At 37.0% G+C, this 23,422-nt stretch overlaps 1 long non-coding RNA gene across 2 annotated transcripts in view; it reads left to right on the top strand.

Moving 5' to 3' along the window:
- The window catches only part of LOC136145178 (uncharacterized), a 37,619-nt gene that overhangs the window by 339 nt on the left and 13,858 nt on the right, over window positions 1–23,422 (top strand). The window lies entirely within an intron of this gene.

The raw sequence follows: 23,422 nt of genomic DNA, 5'->3' as shown, positions 1-23,422 counted from the left end.
TGGGCTATCTAAGGATAAGGGTATATGATTGCTTTCCTGTGGCTCCCAACCACATGGCATCATTTCATAGATATAATTATGACTCTGATCTAGGACTTTACTACTGAATTAAATGCTAAAGATTCCTGTTCCCCCGCCAACTGAGATGATTTTTGTGGGGAGGTCATTTCAATCATAATAGTCATTTTAAAAATTAAGTAGATTAAACAAGATTATAGCTTAAAATTTTGTGAGGCTTGACTTAAAATTTATAAAAAAAATTAATAAACTTAAAAAAAATCCTCACCTAAAAAGAAGTACTTCTCCAACCTTTGGGATGATGATATTACTAAAAGACATATGACAGTAATATTAAAATCTCGAGATTTGTGATAGTATAAAAAAATAGAAGTAGAAAGTTTGAGATCAGGAGTGTACGTACATGAAATATTACATACAAATATCTTAATGTTCACTAAAATAAAACAGGAGAGAGGAAATTAAGAGAATAGCTATGAGGAGCTATGCATTTTGAAATATTATAAGTAATTTTCATTTGCCAAACACAAAAAATTTTTCAGAATTTTTTTCCTACAAAATTTAAATAAGTTTGCTCCTTATAAATTGGTTCTTTCAGTATGTTTTCTGGTAGATAATGTGCATAATGCCAGATGCTTTGATGATTTATAAATTATAAATCTATAACCAAAATGTTTCATTTACTTTAATACCCAGGATATAGCTAGGCTTATAACCTGCCTTGTTGATCCTACTATACAGTTTGAGAAAACCAAGTAATCTGAATATTTGTTATGAAATAAAGGCTTTAGGTGACCATTAATTTGCTTTTAACAACTGCATGGGTATTGTTCAAATAACCTCAAGGAAACACTAGCTTTATCTGTGATAAGTTTTGGCCAAAATACTCATGACCTCTCTGACAAATTGCTGGCCCACTCTCTCTGTGAAAGAACCACTCCAAATGCAAGGTTCTATCTTTGTCCTCTCTGGCTCTGAACTTGGGCCTTGTATGATTGACATTTAATAAATAAAATCTATAATTAAAAATGAATACAGGGAGATCACTTCATGTAAACAATGTAAATGTATTGAACTGAAGCAGAAGAAATTTTTTTCAACCAATGTGAGTGCTCTGGTATATTCAATAGAAACAGTCAAGCAGTCAAAAATAAAAATATACTATTTATGTCTCCCATGTATTTTTGGCAGTCAACTATTTTTCTAAATAGTTTCATTCTATGCATCTGAATTCTCACACAGCCCATGTATCCAGATCCTCTGATACATTTGGTAATGTAAAGAGACTACTGATATTCTCTCTAGAAAACACTCTACTTGGTTTGGAATTTGAGGTCAGGCTGTGGTAAGGTTGTGGAGGCAAAGGCTGTTTTTAATCTGAGTACTCATTATTTTCTTTGGAGTAAGCCATTAGGTAATTCCTAAGGAGTTAGGAATGTTTGTAACATTTACCATTTATCTTGATTCTTTAATGTCCTTTGTTTTTTGATAAATGACCTTAATTTTTGTTTTCTTTTGTTTTAGATCACACAACCATCATGTCTGGTTGTCTTTGCAAAATGGTCATATACTTTTGTGAATCCTTTCAGATTTGAATTGTTGATCTACCTATGCTCTTGGATCTAGGATCTTGGGCCAATTCTAATGTGTATAGTTCACAAAATATTTATGTGTCAGATCCTAATGCTTGTCTTCTAAGAAAAATCAGTGAAAAAGATGAATGGCATACTTGGCTTTATAGTGCTTAGTGTCCAGTGAGAAACAGACAAGTATGTACAAAATGAAAGCACATTATCATAAAGGCTCTGTTAGGGGTAACACAGGATTTCATGGGAACACATCACTCAGTGCAAATCTGGAGCCTCGACGGTAGCTTCTTCAAGAAAGTAAAAGTTTAATTTGAAATCTGAAGATTCAAGTGAACCCTGAGGTAGAGGTGAAATTAGAGTGACTCAATGGAGGACAGAACAGCCTGGTTACAAAGTGAAGGGTTGAGTGGGTGAAAGGGTGGTGTTCTAGGCAAAAGATTCAGCAGGAAGTCCTAATGCAACAGGAATGAAGTGCAAGAGATGAGACATCTGGAATCAAGTAATTCAGGGTCTTGAAAGCAAAGTTGAAATATTTAGGTTTCACTTAAGAGCAGTGGAGAGCTACTGAGAAGGATTTTAGGAGAGTGGTGATATGATATGATTTGTGTTTCAGAAAATCACTTTGACGTGGATGTGTGCCTAACAGTCAGGAGGAAGACAAGACAGAAACAAGGAAAGCAAGATAACCCTGGTCTTGCTGAAGATGGAAGAGCAGGGAGGAAAGCTCAGCTTTACATGGAAGAAAGACAGCCTATCATCTGGCTAGAGTGGGCAGAGGGAAGCTTGTACCAAATATACCGAGAGCCTGAAGGCCTTTTTCATCTCAGCAAAGAGCTATTATAATACACTAAGAGGGTTAGGTGTTAAAATTGAAAGATCAGGTAGAAGATTAGAAAATGTGAGTTTGTGAGAATTCCTTGGCAGTCCAAGGGCTATGATTCTATGATTCCACTGTAGGGGGTTGGTGTTCAAACCCTGGTCAGAGAACTAAGATCCCATAAACCCCTAGGCAAGGCCAAAAAAAAAAAGTGGATTTTTTAGCAGTGTGTACATACTCAGTCAGGTACAACTCTCTGTAACTTCATGGACTGTACCCACCAGGCTCCTCTGTCAACAGGATTTCCCAGGCAAAAATACTGGAAGGGGTTGCCATTTCCTTCTCCAGGGAATCAAATCCGCAACTCTTACATTGTTAGGTGGATTGTTTACCACTGCACCACCTGGAAGCCCTCTGTAGCAGTTTTCAGACCTATGGTATTTTTTCCATCAGTTCACTTAGCTGCAGAGGTATACAAGATGAATAGTGTGCCTCTGTACTTGATTTAGAATTGTGTTCTACATGTGGAACACAGAAGAGATTGATAGTTGTTTGGTTATCTTGTCCAACTGTGCCAGGGACAAACTCAAACTTATTGTTGAGGCTGAGGATAAGAGCAAGTGAATAGCATGAAGTTAAGTTAAGCTTTTATGGTGATTAAGGATGGCTCTGCCTAGTTATACTACTACCTGGCACTCCTTGCATACATAGAGAAATGGGTAGCTTGAAAGTGAAAGTGGAAGTCATTCAGTCACGTCCAATTCTTTGCAACCACAAGGACTGTTGCCCACCAGGCTCTTCTGTCAATGGAATTCTCCAGGCAAAAACACTGGAGTGGGTTGCCATTCCATTCTCTAGGGAATCTTCCCAACCCAGGGATCAAACACAGGTCTCCTGCATTGCAAGCAGATTCTCTTCCATCTAAGCCACCAGGGAACTTGCAATGGGTGGATTATAGTCCCTGAACTCCTGAGTGCTACAAAGTTTGGTAGAGATGTGAGAGCAAGTAATTGCTAATGAGTGGGATGAGGAAGGTGGAGAAAGTTGTAGGTGGAGAAAATAGAAAACAGAGGTCACTTAGAGGCACCACTGTGTGAAATCACGTGAGAGTCAGAATGAATATACAGCTTTGAATAAAGATGAAGGAATTAGAGTTCAACTTTTTTGATCTGATGGCATTTCTTGGTGACAAACCCATAATATCTTCTTAGCAATGGACAACTGAACTGAGGGTGTAATCTGTGCATGAACGGAAGGGTGGGTGGGGTTCTCAGTTCAGTTCAGTTCAGTTCAGTTGTTCAGTTGTGTCTGACCCTTTGTGACTGCAGCACAACAGGCTTCCCTGTCCGTCACCAGTTTCTGGAACTTACTCAAACTCATGTCCATCGAGTCAGTGATGCCATACAAACATCTCATCCTCTGTTGTCCCCTTCTCCTCCCATCTTCAATCTTTCCCAGCATCAGGGTCCTTTAAAATGAGTCAGTTCTTCATATCAGGTGGCCAAAGTATTGGAGCTTCAGCTTCAGCCTCAGTCCTTCCAATGAATATTCAGGACTGATTTCCCTTAGGCTGGACTGACTGGATCTCCTTGCAGTGCAAGGGACTCTCAAGAGTCTTCTCCAACACCTCAATTCAAAAGCATCAATTCTTTGGCACTCAGCTTTCTTTATAGCCCCACTCTCACATCCATACTTACATACTATCATCAAAACCATAGCTTTGACTAGACAGACCTTTGTTGCCAAAGTAATGTCTGCTTTTTAATATGCTGTCTAGGTTGGTCATAACTTTTCTTCCAAGGAGCAGGCGTCTTTTAATTTCATGGCTGCAGTCACCATCTGCTGTGATTTTGGAGCTCCCCCCAAAAAATAAAGTCTCTCACTGTTTCCATTGTTTCCCTATTTATTTGCCATGAAGTGATGGGACTGGATGCCATGATCTTAGTTTTCTGAATGTTGAGCTTTAAGCCAACTATTTCACTCTCCTCTTTCACTTTCATCAAGAGGTTCTTTAGCTCTTCTTTGCTTTCTGCCATAAGGGTGGTGTCATCTGCATATCTGAAGTTATTGATATTTCTCCCAGCAATCTTGATTCCAAATTGTGCCTCATCCAGCTCAGCATTTCACATGATGTGCTCTGCATATAAGTTAAATAAGCAGAGTGAGGTTCTCAGAGAAGATCGAAAGTTAAGAATTATAAACGTGGACATTTGGGTGGACAGCCTGAATGACAACTGGTGTGACGGATCATGGTGTCCTGGTATCAGGAAATGCAACATAAATCCTTAACCAAAGAGCAGGTACTAGGAAAATAAAAGGTGGCAGGCATTAGGGCGGGTGGTGTGGTTTGTGGGGAAGGTAGGCACTTGGACAACAAGTGTGGTCTGAATCTTGAGATTAGGAAATAGGAGAACATCTTCCCACCTTCAGATCCCTTGATAAATAATTAATTAAGAATGGAAGTAAGAGGGTTTAGTATTGCATCAAGATTCAGAATATTCCTTGTGAAGGACTGAGGTGGGGGGGAAGCAAAAGTAGGAAGAGATGAAGCAAGGAAATATAAACAAGATAGGTAATAACTGATGAGTCTAGAAGTTTCAGTAGTGACCAGATTAAAGGAACAGGAGATGTGATGTAGTTAGATTAAATGCAATTGGAAAATAATATTTGAAATTAGTCAAACAGAGGTATTAAGGGAGCTTTGCCAAGGAGAATGCTCCACTTGGTAACTCGCTGCTCTAGTAACATGTCAACATACCAGAGAAACTTGAAAGATAGTTCTCAAAACACAGAGCAGGGTTTGACTTTCTTTTCACATGACTTAGAAAGCATAAATTAAATTTAACTGGACTTGTTATGAAACCACACTGAATTCCATTATCAGTAAGGAAAGACCTCTTACTGGGATAACCAAACAATAATTTTCCTGATTTCCTCATTTTTTCCTGCTTTACTTTTTGACCATGGAGAAACCAGATAAATGCTTAAGAAGGTTGGAATTTGGACAAAATGAGGGAATACTGCAATCCTGGTCTCAGGTTCCACTTTAGCTTCCTATTCTTGGCTCTTCTCTCTCTCTCTAAAGAAGGAGTACAAAGAGAAGATAGAATAAAGTATTATTAGGAAATGTATGTCTTCTTCTCCATTCCTAGTCTCCTTATTCAGTAAGTCTGAAGTAGAAGAAACTAAAAATCGGCACATAACTTGTTCTTAAACACTTCTAGATTGTGAGAAACAGAGGTAGTCAAAAGGTAGAAACTTCTGGTTATACATATTAAGAATGTAACTTACAACATGAAAAATATAATTAGTGATGCTACTCATTATATGTGAAAGCAGTTGAGTAAATCCTAAGAGTTCTTATCCCAAGAAAATTTTTTTCTGCTTTAATTTTATATCAATGAAATGATGTCCATTCAGTAAACTTATTGTGATAATCACTCCCTGAGGCATGTAAATCAAATAATAATGCTATACACCTTAAACTTATGGAGTGCTGTATGTCAATTATATTTCAATAAAACTGGAAGAAAAAATTTAAAAAAGAACAACTATTTGAGTGAACTTTGATAAATTTTGGTAGTAAATATATAACCATAACCTGGATATGTTTAAAGAAAGATACTATGAAAAATTACTCATTACTTTTCTTATCTTGTACATTGCCCTGGCTCCCAGTTGTCTTGAGGGTGGTAAGGCTGGGAATCAGACTGCAGCCAGGATAAACTCCATTAAAACAGTGTCCTAAGCAGAATTTAGTCCTGAGCACATAGCACCTCTGAAGCTTCTCAGGTGACTCAGAGGTGAAGAACCCATCTGCCAATACAGGAGACATAAAAGATGGAGGTTCAATCCCTGGGTCAGGAAGATCCCCTGGAAAAGGAAATGGCAACCGACTCCAATACTTTTGCCTGGGAAATCCCGTGGACAGAGGAGCCTGGCAGGCTACAGTCCATGGAGTCACAAAGAGTCGGACTTGACTTAGTGACTAAAACAACAATAATAAACATAGCACCACTAGCTGGAAAGATGCTGTAGGGTAATGACAAATTCCATTTATCTTGATTACCTATGTTGAGAAGCAAAATTTTCACTAAAATTTGTTTTTTTCTGAAATTAGTTTTCATAGCAAGTGCCTGTGTATATGGGCATCCTTGTGAGTATGAAGGAGTCAAACTTGTGAGTCAAATTTTTATGACATTGTCACAACCCAAGAATACCTTCCCCCATCTAATGTTGTCTATGCCTTGCCATTAAGTTAAAACATTGAATCTGATTATATAAAGGAGTTACGTCTATCAGTGGCTATTGTTTTCTCAGTAATCACCTTGTGTAAATTGATCCTTGTACAGTGAGAAGAGCAATGGCACACAGTTTTGGCTTTCAACGCTAGAAGCTTTTGGCCTTTGATGGAGTGATTATATTGAGTATTTTAAGAGTTAAAATGTAGTTTAAGCTGTAACAGAGCATAGTATTTACAAAGCTTTTAATGTGTGAGAGGGTGCTGAACTGTGTATTTGGGACACCTCTTTTTACCTAATGACCTTTTGGCATACATAGTTTAATAAACATTTCTTAAGATTTTCAGACTAGAAGAGATCTCCTTTATCTCTTCTTCTAGGATTCATAACAGACTAATTCTCCACAATTACTAGCATTCTCAGGCTAGGAAATTCAATAAGCTCTCAGGATAGCCCATTTCAGTGTTTAATGGCATGTATATTGAGAGTTTCTGTACTTTCTTTAGTCATCATGTTTAATTAAACCCGCATCTTGTAGCGTGTATTTTACTATGGACATTGTGAATAACAAGAGAGAGACAAATAAAAACAACTCCATCTTTCCTTTACTCTCTGAACTTCACACTGACTTTGTCTCATTAAATTGTTTATAATGATTCTTTATCATTTGAGATTGCCTTCTCTGAAGAGGTCCCAAAATATATAAGAAAGATGTAAGTAAAACGAATGGAATGGAATGGTACACATAGATAAGAAACTCAAATATAACTGTTTTCATATCTTCATCAAACACTGGTTCCTAGTATTTCTAAATAAGATAGACTTTCAAAAAGAAGAAAGTTGCCATAATATTCATGTCCATTTTTGTTTTCTTATATAGACCCAATACACATCATCTTATGCCTTATCCTGTCATCACAATTTACATGTTTTGTGTGAAATATCTTTCCTAGTTTTTCATGTGTAGCATACTGAAATTTTGATTGAAAACTAAACAAATAGTTAAGAGTTAGATTTTCCTTTTTATACATTTTCAGGAGAAAATTTTAAAATACTGTATATCAGATTATGAAATATTTTTCTGTACCACCAGTCTATTATTTGGTACCAGTAGCAGTTTAAAAACTCTAAGGCAAAAAAACAAACATTTATATCTCTACTTCTTGCAAGAGTCAAGAGTATACATATGTTGTAGGCAAATTTTCAATAATAATGAGCTTAAACTAACTCAGATCCACTGGCAGAAAAACTAGGTGGTCATTGCCGTCAGTCATATTTTTGCCATTTTCCTCATAATCAGGAACAGTACTGGGACCAGAGAATTCCATGTACTTGGGTGAGGGTGGGGAGAAGAAAATGGGAACCCACTCCAGTATTCTTGCCTAGAGAGTCCCGTGGACAGAGGAGCCTGCTGAGCTGCTATCCATAGTGTTGCACAGAGTCGGACACGACTAAAGCGACTCAGCAGCAGCGGCGGTGGCAGCAGCAGGATGAGGGTGAATAGGAGAAAGCCAAAAGGAGAAAAAAATAGTGAAGAATAATTAACTTCTGTACGCCATCACTGTTTGCCCTACCTGGCTGCCACCACCTCACTTTACAAGTCAACAGACAATTAAATGCAGCCAGGAAAATGTTATCTTAATTATTTATCTGATAAAACTGAAAATTATTCTATCTTTGTATAAATGAATGTGTATATATATACTTATATATATATATATATACATGTTTTTCCCTGGTGGCTCAGATGGTAAAGAATCCGCCTGCAATTTGGGAGACCTTGGTTCCATCCCTGGGTTGGGAAGATTCCCTGGAGAAGGGAACAGCTACCCGCTCCAGTATTCTAGCCTGGAGAATTCCATGGACAGAGGAGCCTGGCAGGCCACAGTTCATGGGGTTCCAAAGAGTCGGACGTGACTGAGCGACTTTCATATATATATGAATGTGTATGTATATACACACACACATGGTTACATGGGGTTGCAAAGAGTCAGACACAACTGAGCAACTTTAACACACACACACACACACATATATATATATGTGCTCAGTCATGTCTGACTGTGACCCCCAAGTTCCTCTGTCCATGGGATTTTTTCCATACCAGAATACTGGAGTGGGTAGCCATTGCCTCCTCCAATATATATATGTGTGTGTGTGTGCATATATATGTGTGTGTGTGTGTGTGTATAGTTAAAAATTTCAGAAACTAGAAAAATTAATATACTAAAATTTTCATAGGAATTTTATTTTAAAATATTTTTCTCAGTGAAAGAGGATATATGAATAGAAGAAACAAATGCATTCAGATGTTGAGTTCAATGAATTATAATTCACCAAATCAATTGAAAAGGACTTCTTTCAGTGATTATGTGTCCTCAAGCACACAATTATAGAAAATTTCTGCAAGTAAATTTCCTCATCTATAAAATAAAGATATTAATATGTCATAGAGATTTTTGAGAAATGTTATGTAGTTTTTGCAATTCAATTTATAAATTTAAAACAACACTTGTTCTGCAGTAAGAATTCAATAAGCGTTAACTGTTACTATTATAATCTATACCTTTCAAAGTCACAACTCTTCAAGTCTCCTTAAATTGTCTATGATGTTGTGATGCATTTATGTCAACAAGTTCAGACTTTGTCAATAAAATATTTCCTCATTTGAAAAGTCATCACATTATTTTAATATCCATTTTAAGTTCTTTTTGTACTTAAAAATGTGTTTTCTGTTCTAGATCCGTGGTATGCTTATCCACACAACTGCCATCTTGGATTTGCAATGGTCAGGTTGATAGCTAGTGCTATTTTTATGCTATTTGTAATCTATATTTCTGTCCAATGTAAAGATTTTAAGTTGCTGATATCAATAAATCTACTTATGTCAGGGTCCATATTTTGAACACAACCCCAAAATGAACAAGGATTCCCAGGTGATGCAGTGGTAAAGGATCTGCCTGCCAATTCATGAGATGCAAGAGACTCAGATTCAATTCCTGAGTCAGTAAGATCCCTTGGAAGAGGATAGAGCAACCCATTCCAGTATTCTTGCTTGGAAAATTCCATGGACAAAGGAGCCTGGCGGGCTAAAGCCCATGGGATCACAAAGAGTTGGATACATGACAAAATGACTGAGCATCCATACACCAAAATAAACTGATTTGAACTAGAGACCAGTTCATTTGTTTGATGAACTAGATTTTCATTGAAGAAATTGTTACTGAACTCACATTTGGCTGCTCACTGCTCAAAAGCCAATGTTTGAGAGACAATTGTTGATTGGAAAAGGGAAGTTTGCTTATTCAGGAGGCCAGCAACCTGGTGATAAGTCAGACTCATGTACAAGAACCAACTCCAGGGTTCTACTTGATCGTAAAAGTTTTTTTTAAGAGAAAATAATATCAATCCTTGAAATATGGGATCAGATTCTTTGCCATCTTTCATTGTGTGCAGGTTTGTTGACATCTTGTGATCTACCTTTAGATGTTACCTTGTTCACACAGTTTGTTTCCAGGATTACTTCAGTAAGTAGAAGATGGGGAAGAGATCTCATCACCCATTAACTAATTATTCTCCATTCCTACTTCTTCAATCTAAGAAAAGAATCAACAGGTCAGACAAGGCATTGTGTGATCAAAAGATTTGAGAGGTATGCCTAGGCTAGAGATTGGTGAAGCACAGGGGATTTTGGTGTAAAGGTTAAGTTAAAATTTCGCTTTGCTAAAGGGACAAGGCAAACGGCCTCCTGCAAAGAGTTGCTGCCTGTAGAGCAGCTTACAAACCTGATTTCCCAAGTATGAGTCTTGTTTATTCCAATCAGCTTCATTTTCACTGCCACCTACTCCAGCTCTAGTCTTTCACTTCTACCTCTTTCAAGTACATATCAACACCTCCACACATACAGTGTGGTGTGATCGCTGGTTCCTGTTCACAATACCACTCAGGGCATGTTTCGGGTTGGTTTATGTGAAAGGAGAAGTTGGCTCTTCATTCATCTACATGTTGTCAACCATGTCTGACAAATTCCAGGCTCTTCTACCACCAATAGCAATAAAGAAATAACATTTATATACTCCTGGCTGAAAATCTGATCCCAGCAATTTCTTAAGAATCATGAGTGTAATGGAGTAGGGACAGCCCTCAATGTCTTTTATAGCCATTTAACAAACTCTGAATTTCATTGGACTCCTCCCCATGTGCATGGGTGTTCTGCCCAAAGGTCTTCCTCTGTATTTATGAGTTAATTAACTTATTTGTTCTATTTTATTCTGGAGCTCCCTTTGAAAATGAAAATTTATAACAACATGATGCATTTGGCCTGCTCTGGTTAAAGTTAAATACTGCCTTTTTAATTTTCAATTCCAGCAGAAGATATGTGACAAATGACATAGTAATTTTCCTATTTCTTCATGTTCATAAAACATTGATAATATGATTTTTACCTTCCCTTTGTTCTCAATTAAATGAAATGCTTCAATACAATTAATGTGCTCTTGCAATTTAGGTTTTCTTTAGAGGTTTCTCTTGTCTCTGATTAACAGCATTTTCCATCCATTCTGAGAACCCCCGACTGCTATTCAGAATGTTCCATTATGCCTGCCAGCTATAAATACAATTGTGAACCAATATCATTTTAATTGTTTCACTAATAACTTGTTTTAAATGATTCAACAGTCATCAGGAAAGATAAGTGCCCTTGTAGCCTGCAGGCTTATGGGCCTGACGGTATGAGGCAATGCTCAGCACTGTTTCAGGATAATGAAACCATATGCAGAAGATAATGACAAAGCACTCACATTGCTGTAAAGATAAATGAAAACAGTAGATCTTCTTTCCTCAGTAATATAACCTCCCTTTCTAGTTCCCATTTCAATCATTAGGCCTTCCAAACAGATTAATGCACAAATACACATAGGCAACATGTCCCATCATCATAGCCATATGCTCCCATTTTTCCAGGCAGCCTCTGAATGATGGAGTTAACGAGCTTTACAAATGCTCTTGTTAATTAACAAAAATTGTTACTTTCTCATTTGAGGGGGGCTTTATAAATTAGACTTAATTACACCAGATAATTGCAACTGCCAGGCACAGAGCAACTCCTTCTCATTCTCTTCTTTCAGTGGCAAATCAACAATTGCAACCCTTGCCTATTTGTGTAGATGAATTTAATAAGCAAACAGCCCTTTTATGTTAATGGTTTACTGGCATTCATGGGCCTGGCAGGAGAAATGTGCTGGGGGAGGTTTTGCTAATGGCAGCACATAATCACATTAATTAAAATATAACTGCCATTTAAAGATTTGTAGTGTGGAATTAGAGCATGTTGGGAACTGAGAAAATCAAGCTAGAGTGCATATTAGAACCATTACTCTGTGCTCTCTGCGCAGCAGTCAGCAACCTCATGTGTCATAAATGTAATTTATGAGTGCTATTTGCTTTGAAATATATGTTTTTAGTTCACTCATTAGAATGTAAAAATTTGCAGTGTCTGCTTGAGGAGGTTCAAAATAAATTCACTAAAAGCTGAGACCCATGATCTGCTTTTAACACATCCCTCAACTGTGATTTTTTTTAATTATGACTTTTATAATTTCTTTGAGTAAAACTGTCTCCTGTTCTGAAGGCAAATTCAAGCAGTCTTCATGTTACTGTGGGCTGTGTGTTTTTCATTCTATTTCTAGAATTCAGTGTAATTTTTATTTGGTCTTTAATAAATATGATCCTTAATTTTGTTGATTTGTTCAAGAGAAGGTCGGTGAAAACTGCTCAGTACTTTAAAGTTGGGCACATGCAGAGAAGGTAGTTGAGAAAATTTCTTATAAAGCTTTTCATTAGTCTGTCCCTGAGATCCACTCATTAATTTAAAAATATCCTTGATCTAAATCAGACCCATTTATATTACACCTACAAAAAAATATGGTTGGACAAACCCTGGATAAATCGCCAAGGGGCCATGGCAATACCTAGGGGAGCAATGCTTAATTGATTCTTAATAACATAAAAAAGATTCTAGTTTCAGCAACCAGTCAACTGTGACCAGATCCCACTTCAGCAAAGCCTTAAACTTTCAATGACAATGAAGTTTCATTCCCCTTTGTTCAACTGATCTATTAAGTCTCCAAATTTTAGAACTACAATTTGAGCCTTCTAAGTAGGGGGAATAGACTGTGAAATACAGTGTGTATGACTCTTGCAGGCTCTGCATTGCTATTTTTGTAAACTGCTTGGACAGCTTTCCAACACCAGTAACTTGAATCTGTTATAGCTAAAGAGACGAATGTTGTGCCAGCCCCAGAAAACCAACCGCCCAGCCACACTAATGAGGGATCTTTTCATGTGGAGTCCTTTGCCATAGCTGATGCTATTTCTCAAGATAAACCTTTGTTTCACTGAAGAAGTAAGGCTTCTTGGAACCAAGGATGGCTGCCCGTGTATCTTTAGTCCTGTTAGATTCCAATAGGTTCATTAGGTGGTAGAAAGCATGCCCATTCTGGCAGCTTTTCAGGTAGATAAGACATTAAAAATGTATTAAGGCTATGATACTGTCCCAATGGTTAGAGCTTGATTTCTACTTGGGGGTGCTGTGTTGCAATTTTCTCTCTACATTTTCTTACTTAGTTCCTTCAAACTCTTGGCAGGTCATTTTTTAGGGTGGATAATTGGGTTGGGGAAACAGTTTCTGCCTACAAATGGAATCTGTATTATATTTGGATTGTTCTTTGTGTATAGATCTCATTTTAATTTGTATCTGTGACCTCTAGAGGACTTATAACTTCTGAAATGTCATTTCTAGTATGCAGGGTAGTTAGAACGGTAACCATAGCCTTTCACCTGGAATGATGTCAAAGGCTGAGAGAATGCAATCATTTAACTAATAAGAAATTGAGGTTCACTTCAAGTTATGAAGTGGTTGGTCTAAGATTATGTGATTAATAAATGTGAACATGTGGGAAACTTGGGAGAAATACCTGAAAGAAAGAAAGTGTTGGTCACTCAGTCGTGTCCTATTCTTTGTGACCCCATGAACTGTAGCCTGCCAGGCTCCTCTATTCATGAAATTCTCTGGGCAAGAATGCTGGAGTGCATTTCCATTCCCTTCTCCAGGGGATCTTCCCAACCCAGGGATCGAACCCAGGTCTTCTGCATTGCAGGCAGATTCTTCACCGTCTGAGCCACCAGGGAAGCCCATTGATTTTTTTGCCAAATTTATTTGCCAAAGCAGTTCCTATGTTCTACTAGAACAATGAGGAGTATCTCTGATTTGGGGTTTTATGGTTAGTTGGTCTTGCCGTCAGTCTGGCTTAATTCAATTTAACAAACATCTACTGTTCAGCCTTTGGCTAAGCATTGAAAGTTCAAATATGAAAATGACATGGCCTGTGCACTGAAGTAGTCTAGATTTCTGGGAGATAAAGAACACAAAAATAACTACATCCAGTCTCACATGAGAAATGCCAAGATAGAAATGTGTGCTGGGTTATTAGAAATACAGAGAGGTGCTTAAGCACCAAAGGAGAAAGGAAGCCCATGTTTGAAATTTTGAAAAGAAAGTACATTACTGCACACGAATGCTTATATGGAGAATCTAGAAAAATAGTACAGGTAAACCTCTTTGCAAGGCAGAAGTAGATGTGGATGTAGAGAACAGACATGCAGACATGGAGTAGGTTGATGGGATGAACTGGGAGGTTGAAATTGATGTATGTGCACTGGCATGTGTAGAACAGTTAGCTAGTAGGATCCTGCTGTATAGCAAAATTGCTCAACCCAATGCTTTCTGGGTGACCTAGATGGATGGGATGGAATGAGGGGTGGGAGGGAGGACCAAGAGGGAAAGGAAAAGTGTATGCATGTAGCTGAGTCACTTTGTTTTATACTGTAAAACAGTATTGTAAAGCAACTATACCGGAAATTTTTTTTAAATGTACAAAATAAAATGATATGTGAAAATATATATATATATGTTTTCCACCAGGCTCTCTAGTGGGGAGTAGGTGGCAGGAGATGACACATAAGGGGCTAAATTCCATGCCTTTTAGGGAGCATTAGATGAGATGATGGAAGGCCTTCGACAAGTTCTCCACATGAGAGTGACATGATCAGGTTTGTGTATTAGATTGATCATTATGTGATAATTCAGGGAATAGATTAATAGGGCAAAACTTGATACAGAGAAACAATGTGAAGCTGGTCTAAGAGCGCAAACACTTGCAAAAGATTTCTGTGTCAGGAATGAGGAAAGAAAATGATATTTCTTAGGCTTCTGATGTAGAAACTGGCTTTGTGGTGTTACTAACTGATTCTTTTCCTTACTTACTTTGACTTCTGCTGTTCTTTGAAAATGCAAGAACTTTAGTTTTAACTCAGTACTTTGAAGGCAGTATAGACTAAGCAATCAAATAAATGACATTGCAGTGAAATGAATCTGAATTGAGATTCTGGCTCTACTATTGTACCTACTAGCTGTGAGATTACTTTACTCGGCTGTTACTTTGAGCAAGATATAAACCACTCTCAGACTTTTTCTGAATTTGTAAAGTGGTGTTTTTCTGGAAAAATAATAATACATTCAATGAACTGATTTTAGAAAGTGCTTAGCACAGTGTCTGGAACATGATAAGTGATCAAGAAATGGTGTCTGCTATCACTGTTGCTTAACAAGAAATGGGGTTAAAGAAAATTTCAGATAAAACTGGAAGTTGCAATACAAGCATCTGCACTCTTGGGATCATGAATGATACTTCTCTTGTTTCCCTCAGCCAAGGGTGTTGTGTTGGAGTACAACAGGTACTTAAGAAAATTTGTCCAACATTGCAAAAATGAATGAATGTCCCTGTGTATCCTTCTACAGATAAAGAGAACGCCAACTTGCTGTTACAGGCATGTATTTAAACCAAAAGAAAATTCCACCTGCAACACTGCACGCGCCACTAAATGTTAAATGACAAGACAGAGTTTCCAGTAATGAGATTGGGGAATGCCATCAGTCCACAGGCACCGAGTCCAGGTTCATTGCAATTCAGCACTATAGCAAGGGGATTCGGGATGCTTAATTTAGTACTATCATTATTGTTTTTATATGAAAAGAGACTTAGAATTGGAAATAGCCACTCAACAGCTTTCCTGGAGTGCTCTTATTCCAGGAATGGGTAAGTGGTTTCTTTGGGCCCTCACTGACATGTAGAGCTTCACATACCAACTTTCCATGGCATGGGTACCTGGCAACTGACTATAGCTGTCAGACAGGAAAGGTGAGGATTATTCCCCAATTCTAAGTATAAAGATGAAGCTGAGTAACTACAAGTTTGCTTTCCATTTAGAAAAGAAATTTTGGAACCAAAAAAAGAGAGTTTCCTGGGAACCAGTTTCTGCCTAAGTTCTCATCTTCACACTATTTCCAAGAAATTATTTCAAATGGATGGGAAAGAATGCAATATTTTTTAAATAAATCATGATGTTTTAATTAGGCAGCCTCTCTCTCTGAAAAACCTAATAATACAATAGGAAGCAGATATCATACCATCTGTGATATAAACACCAACAGAGCAAAGCTTCAACTGAAAAAGGGAAATAATGCAGAAACTTTGCAGAGTATTTCAGGGACAATTTAAGTATATGTGACTTATGGTTGTGAGATATCTGGTTCTTTAGAAAATAGACTAAACATCAAGGTCTTCACTTCATGTCTTGAATGACCATCTGAAAATATGAGAATGCTACATGGCAGCAGATTACACTTCTCTGGCTAGAGAAAATCTATGGCACTGACTCTGGCAGCTTCAAACTATGGAACCTTTCCAAACATGTCAGTGCTTATAGAATCCTGATTCAACGAGAAATAAAGTGACCTGAATGAACACTCGACTCAAGACTGAGTGTCAAGAAGTGAAGAATAATGCTGCTTAATATTTCCCTTCACATTGTTCACACACAAACACAAATATACACTTTTTGGTTTCCTTATGCTCTGATTCTGTATTATTTTGTTGTGTGCTGTGTGTGCTCTGTCACCCAGACATGTCCAACTCTTTGAGACCCCATGGACTGTAGCCTACCAGGCTCCTCTGCCCGTGGGGTTTCCAGGTAAGAATACTGGAGTGTGTAGCCATTTCCTACTCCAGGGGATCTTCCCAACCCAGGGATTCAACCTGCATCTCCTGTGTTTCCTGCATTAGGAGGCAGATTCTTTACCACTACGGCCACCTGAGAAACCTATATTATTTTGCTGATGCTCTCTTACTGAAATATTTAATAATACACATGCATGTCCACATCTCCATCTATCTCTATCTGAAAGTGAAAGTGAAAGTCACTATGCAGTGTCTGACTCTTTGAGACCCCATGGACTATACAGTCCATGGAATTCTTCAGGCCAGCATACCGGAGTGGGTATCCTTTCCCTTCTCCAGCGGATCTTCCCTATCTATGCTATTTTGCCATTTTCTTGATCATTAGAACATTGGAAGAGTGCCTAGGGCATGACAGAAACACTATAAATAATATTGTACATTGGATGGAGGGGCTTTATCTCTACAACTGAACATTTTGAGATGTGGTTGGTCCAGGTAAAAAAAATGTCGAAATCTGGCAGGAAAAGTAACATATTTTATGAGCAATGAAAGTACTCAAAAACTTCCATTTTCAGATTGTGAACTGAATCCATGTTTCACTTGTGCTCCAGATCTTTAGAAATGATTGGTACTAACTTTATGAACCTTGACAGTGTGGTTGTGCTTAGTCATTCAGTCGTGTCCAAATCTTTGCCACCATTTGGACTGTAGCCCACCAGGCGCCTCTGTTCATGGGATTCTCCAGGCAAGGTTACTGGAGTGGGTTACCATGACTTCTCCAAGAGATCGTCCCAATCCAGGGATTGAACCCACATCTGCGTCTCTTGCATTGCAGGCAGGTTTTTACTGCCAAGCCACCAGGGAAGCATCATATTCCATTTATAGTTATTACAAAATATTAACCATATTACCTATGTTGTACAATATATCCTAGTAGCTTATTTTACACACAATAGTTTCTACCTCTTAATCCCTTACCCCTCTATTGCCCCATCTATCACGGTTTTTAATACTAGGTATCAATAGCATTTCAACAACCTTGACTACTTGACATTTATCCTCTTAATAAAGAAAAGAAATAAAACTGGCAAGTAGTTGAAAAGTTTGACCAGGAAAATATATATATATATATATATCAAATAATTTTAAAATGAAATACAGATTTATAGAGAGCACTTTAAAAATTAGTGGATAATACTACACAGAATTGAATTGTTTAGAATTGTTAGATTTGTTTACAATAGTTTACCAATTTTTGGCAATTATTGTTACTGGAAATTTTTGATGCCAAATATAAATTTCAAAATCCACTTAAAAGAAAAGTGCAAAATCTGAGTGCACTAAAATCAAAGAGGAAAAGGAAATACTCTCAAAAATCAGAGATCTACATGACCTTTTCCTTATTTTTCTATATTCTTAAACTGTTTACATGTCATTGAATCATTTATAAAAATTTAAGAATTAAACAAAACTTTATAACCGTTATGGAATGGAAGTCTTTTTGTTTCATACATAGTCTGTTCAGATTTTTTAATGTATTCTTGAAGTAATAGTTTACTTTTTAATTTTTAAATATTTCATTGAATGAAAAATTCTCTTGAATCTGTGGTGCTTTGCAATTTTTAAGCTTCACAAGATGGTTTAACGAGTCCTAATAATCTTTTATTTATATTTTTATTCTCCAGACAATATTGCATTTAATCAAAATGTCTATATCAAATTGAATATATAGTATATTAAATGAAAAATATAATCTACAGTCCTAAATGTGTCCATTTCTTTAACATAGACATGTGCTAGGCATGTCTAGAAGAAACCTCAAAGTGAGACATATTTCGAAGCTTAATTTTTCCTAGGAATCTTTTTATATGTTTATGTTTGCATGTTAAACCTGAGTATGTCCTTTCATTGTAAATGATCTGCATCAGTTTGTAGGTGGAAATTTTTCAAATTTTAGATGATTTATTTCAGTCTTACAATCTTTGTCTTTTAATGAATTTCCCAACTGCAGTCTTAGGTCTATCATTTACTTTTCCAGATGAATTTTATAGTCATCTTGCTAATTCTCATAACATCATAGTGTGATTTTAATTATAATTTTATTTGATGTTTTTAGAGTAATTTAGAGAGAAGTGAAATTGTTCCAAATTTTGTCTTCTCATCCAAAAAGTTAGAACTTTTTATTAAAGGCTTTTAAAATATATCACTAAAATTTTGTGTTTTTTATATTGGGTATGATTATTTGGTTTATTTTGCTTGCTATTTCTATTTTAAACATGATGTTTTAACTGCATTTTTCAAAATTACTTACAAATTATGTGTACAAATTGCTATATACATTTACGTATGGGTATGTATTTTTTCTAGCCTTATCTCAGTAGTTTAGGACCTCTGGTGAATGCTGTGTGTGCTAAGTCACCTCAGCTTGTGTCCTACTCTGTGCGACCGCATGGACTGTAGCCTACCACGCTCTTCTGTCCATGGAGTTCTCCAGGCAAGAATTCTGAGGTGGGTTGCCATACCCTCCTCCAGGCGATCTTCCCAACCCAGGGTTTGAACCCATCTCTTTTATGACTCCTGTATTGGCAGGCAAGTTCTTTACCTCTAGCACCACCTGAGAAGCCCAGGACCTCTAGAGCAACAATAATAGTAATGTAATGTATCACTGTCTTTTTTTTTACTTTAATAAGAAAGCTTTTTATGTTAATCCTTTTTTAAAATTAATTTATTTATTTTAATTGGAGGCTATTTACTTTACAATATTGTAGTAGTTTTGCCATACACTGACATGAATCATCCATGGGTGTACATGTGTTCCCCATCCTGAATCCCCCTCCCACCTGCCTCCCCAACCATCTCCCAGGGTCATCCCAGTGCACCAGCCCTGAGCACCCTGTCTCATGCATGAAACCTGGACTGGCAATCTATTTCACATATGATAATATATATGTTTCAACGCTACCTTCTCAAATCATCCCACCCTCGCTTTCTCCTGTTTTTTACATGGGTGTCTCTCTTGCTGTCTTGCATATAGGGTCATCGTTACCATCTTTCTAAATTCCATATATATGCATTAATATACTGTATTGGTATTTTTCTTTCTGACTTACTTCACTCTGTATAGTAGGCTCCAGTTTCATCCACCTCATTAAAACAGATTCAAATGCATTCTTTTTAATAGATGAGTAATATTCCATTGTGTAGATGTACCACAGCTTTCTTATCCATTCATCTGCTGATGGATATCTAGGTTGCTTTCATGTCCTGGAACGCTTTTACACTGCTGGTGGGAATGCAAACTAGTACAGCCGCTATGGAGAACAGTGTAGAGATTCCTTAAAAAAATGGAAATAGAATTGCCATACAACCCAGCAATCCCACTGAGGGTCATACACACTGAGGAAACCAGAATTGAAAGAGACACGTGTACCCCAATGTTCATTGCAATCCTGTTTATAATACGTTCATCCTTTTATTATTATTCAACAAAGATATTTTTAAGATTTTTTTTAATGTAGACAATTTTTTAAAATCTCTGTTGAATTTGTTATAATACTGCTTCTGTCTTATGTTTTGGTGCTTGGGCCCTGAGGCATGTGGGGTCTTTGCTCCCCAACAGGATGGAACCTGCCACCCTGCAATGGAAGGTGAAGTCTTAACCACTGGATTGACAGGGAAGTCCCTCAACAAAAACTTTTGAATATTTACTGTATACTAGAAAATGTCCTAGAGTCTTGGGATGTATCAGTGAACAATACTGACAAGCAATTTCAAGCTTTTGAGACAACACTTTAGCAAGGGAGACAGTCAACAACAAGTGTAACAAATAGGCAAGCAGTGTAGTATCTTGGATGTTGATAAATGCAATGGAACAAAATTAAAAGTAGGGCAGTGTGTAGGGTTTGAGAATGACAAACCAAGAAGAGGAACTAAAATTTTAAATACAGTGGTCAGAGTGGATCCAATGGAGGAGACATTTTAGCAGAGGCATAAAGTACCATTTCTAACATTTTCTATAGCACTGGTCGATTGTGTTTTCTCAATTTAGCCTAACTTGATTTCAGAATTTGTGTGTGTCTAAAATTTTTTCTATAAAATTGCATTTAAAATTTATTAACATCATTGGCTATAATTAGTAGCCATGTGATTTCTCAGTCTCTTTCATATCTCAAACCTAATATCCTTTTTAAAAAATTGGTTTACATAGAATATATCTTTGTCTCTTTAAAGTACTGGATTTAGTTTTATTTATTATGTTTATATTTTGTTAATTGTTATTGCTATTATTAATTCTTTTGAACATTTTTCAGATTTCTCATGTTCTTTTTCCACTTACTTGAATATTTGCATAGCTAATTTTTCTTCTAAAACATTCTTTTGAATATAGAGTAGAAGCTCATACTAACCAACACAAGAACAAAATTAATATAGCAGCCCTGGCTTTTACTTTAGAATAGAATACATATTCATGAGTCCATACTGATATAAATTATCAAATAAAAATTTCACTTATATTTTCCAAGAAATGTCATTTGGCCACATCTCTTAGATCTCTTACACTTCTTTAGTTTGTTGGTTTTCTTTTTTCTTTTTGAAACTGAAACTCTGAAAATATTTCTAGATTTATTGACTAAAATGTTACCCCATAGCTATTTTCTTTTTTGGTTTAACTGAAGGTTTGTCTCTCAGAATTCTTTTACCTTATAACCAGACTTTATTTCAGTCTGTATAAGTCTTTAGGAAAATTCCAGATCTTTTCTGACTCACTTTATGCAAGGCATATTCCCCAATTCGTAATCACATTTTTATGGCCCCAATCCTCTATTGTTACATAAGTTTAAACTGGTATTTCTCTCACATTGTAGAAGAACAAAATTGGCCCTAAATACTTCTGTATCCTGTACAAAAGAAAAAGAGAAAAGCAACTAGAATCCCAGGAGTAAGGGAAAAAAATGAAAGATCTACACAGATCCACATAATAAATTATTTAAATCACAACAATTTACTTTGTTTCTTTCAATTTTTTGTTCACAAGAGCTCCAGGAGATAGCTAGGGACAGGGAGGCCTGGCATGATCCCGTCCTTGGGAACATCCCAGAGTCAGACAGGGCTTAGCAACTGAACAATAACAGCAATTCTCTAGTGAAGAAAGAAGAGGCCAGCCATTTCTGCCGCACCACATTTAGTCACATTTTAACTGAAGGCAAGGTTAATTCTGTAGCAAGGTGGTGATCTCACCATTAACAGAAGGTACGCAAATACTTTAACCATCATAGCAAAAATATCAATAAATGCTAGTGTCTAAGGCATGTTGAACTGAACATTTTGGTCAAACAAACAGAAAAATACAGCTCATCATTTCTCTCAACTTTTACAGGCAAATTTCATCAACTGTGAGGCCAAAGTAGCCAGAAAATTCACTAAACATCAACTGGGATTCGAATATATTGTTAGGAAATGTGTAATCAAAAGAGAAATTAGTTAAATGACTCTGTGCAACATTGTGCAAATGCGTGAGACAGTTTGTAAATTTAGTCTTAATATTCATAGGGATCTTCAATAAATATTTTCTATTGTTATTAAATTAAGGCAAATAACAGAGTCTTTGAGAAAGTAGAGCAGGATTTATGCTAAGTGAAATAAATCAGAGAAAGACTAACAGTGCATGATCTCAAATGTGGAATCTGGAAAAACAAAAACTCCTAAAAAGGCATCAAATTAGTGGTTTCCAGAGGTAGGAGCTGGGGTAGAGGTACACTACAAATGAAGAAGGAAACAGACGGAATAAGCTACATCTTGAAAGCAGGACTCCATTTGGGGCTGGACTGTGGATTTTGAGCTTTATGCCCCGTATCTATGGAAATGACATATCAACTGGCAATCCAGACCCCCTGGATGGAAGAGCCCAAGGGCTTGTACCTAGACTCTCGTCACCTGAAAGAATACCCTAATTATCTGTGTAACTGAATAGAATCATAAATTCTATTATGCTTATTGGGGTATGACCACAGGCCTACTGGTATTGTCCACTATTAACTACCTACGCTTAAGACATATGAATCACTGGTAACTTTGATTGTATCTTTCTTTTCCTTTGTTCAGACTAGTTTCAGGGAATTTGGGGAGGTGGGTTTGGGCACGTACACTTAGCGTATATAAGGTTTTCACAAAAACTGGTCGGGGTCCTTGCCTAAGAGGAGACACTGCCTTGGGCACGCCGGTATAATAAACTGCACTCCACTATCTACATTGTCCTTCTGAGTGAGTTTGTTTCCTGGAATGCATGGCTACACCATAAGAAGGTGTAAATTTCTAGTCCTAGGGATGTAATATACAACATAATGATCAGAGTTAATAATACTGTTTTGTATATTTGGAAACTACTAAGAGAGTAAATATTTCTTAATATGTATTTATTTGGCTGTGTCAGTTATTAATTGTGGCATGTGGGATCTTTGATCTTCACTGCAGCATGTAGGAGTTTTAGTTGCAGTGTTTTAGCATGGGAACTCATAGTTGCAGCATGTGGGATCTCGTTCCCTGAGCAGGGGTCAAACTCAGGCCCATGCATTGGGAGCACTGCGTCTTAGCCACTGGACCACCAGAGAAGTCCCTAAGAGAGTAAATCTTAAAAGTTCTCTCACAAAGAAAAACAATTTTGTAATTATGTGAGGTGACAGA

The sequence above is a fragment of the Muntiacus reevesi genome, chromosome 12 (genome assembly GCF_963930625.1).
Source record: "Muntiacus reevesi chromosome 12, mMunRee1.1, whole genome shotgun sequence".
Classification (NCBI taxonomy): Eukaryota; Metazoa; Chordata; class Mammalia; order Artiodactyla; family Cervidae; genus Muntiacus; species Muntiacus reevesi.
This window is presented reverse-complemented; position numbering and strand designations above follow the sequence as displayed.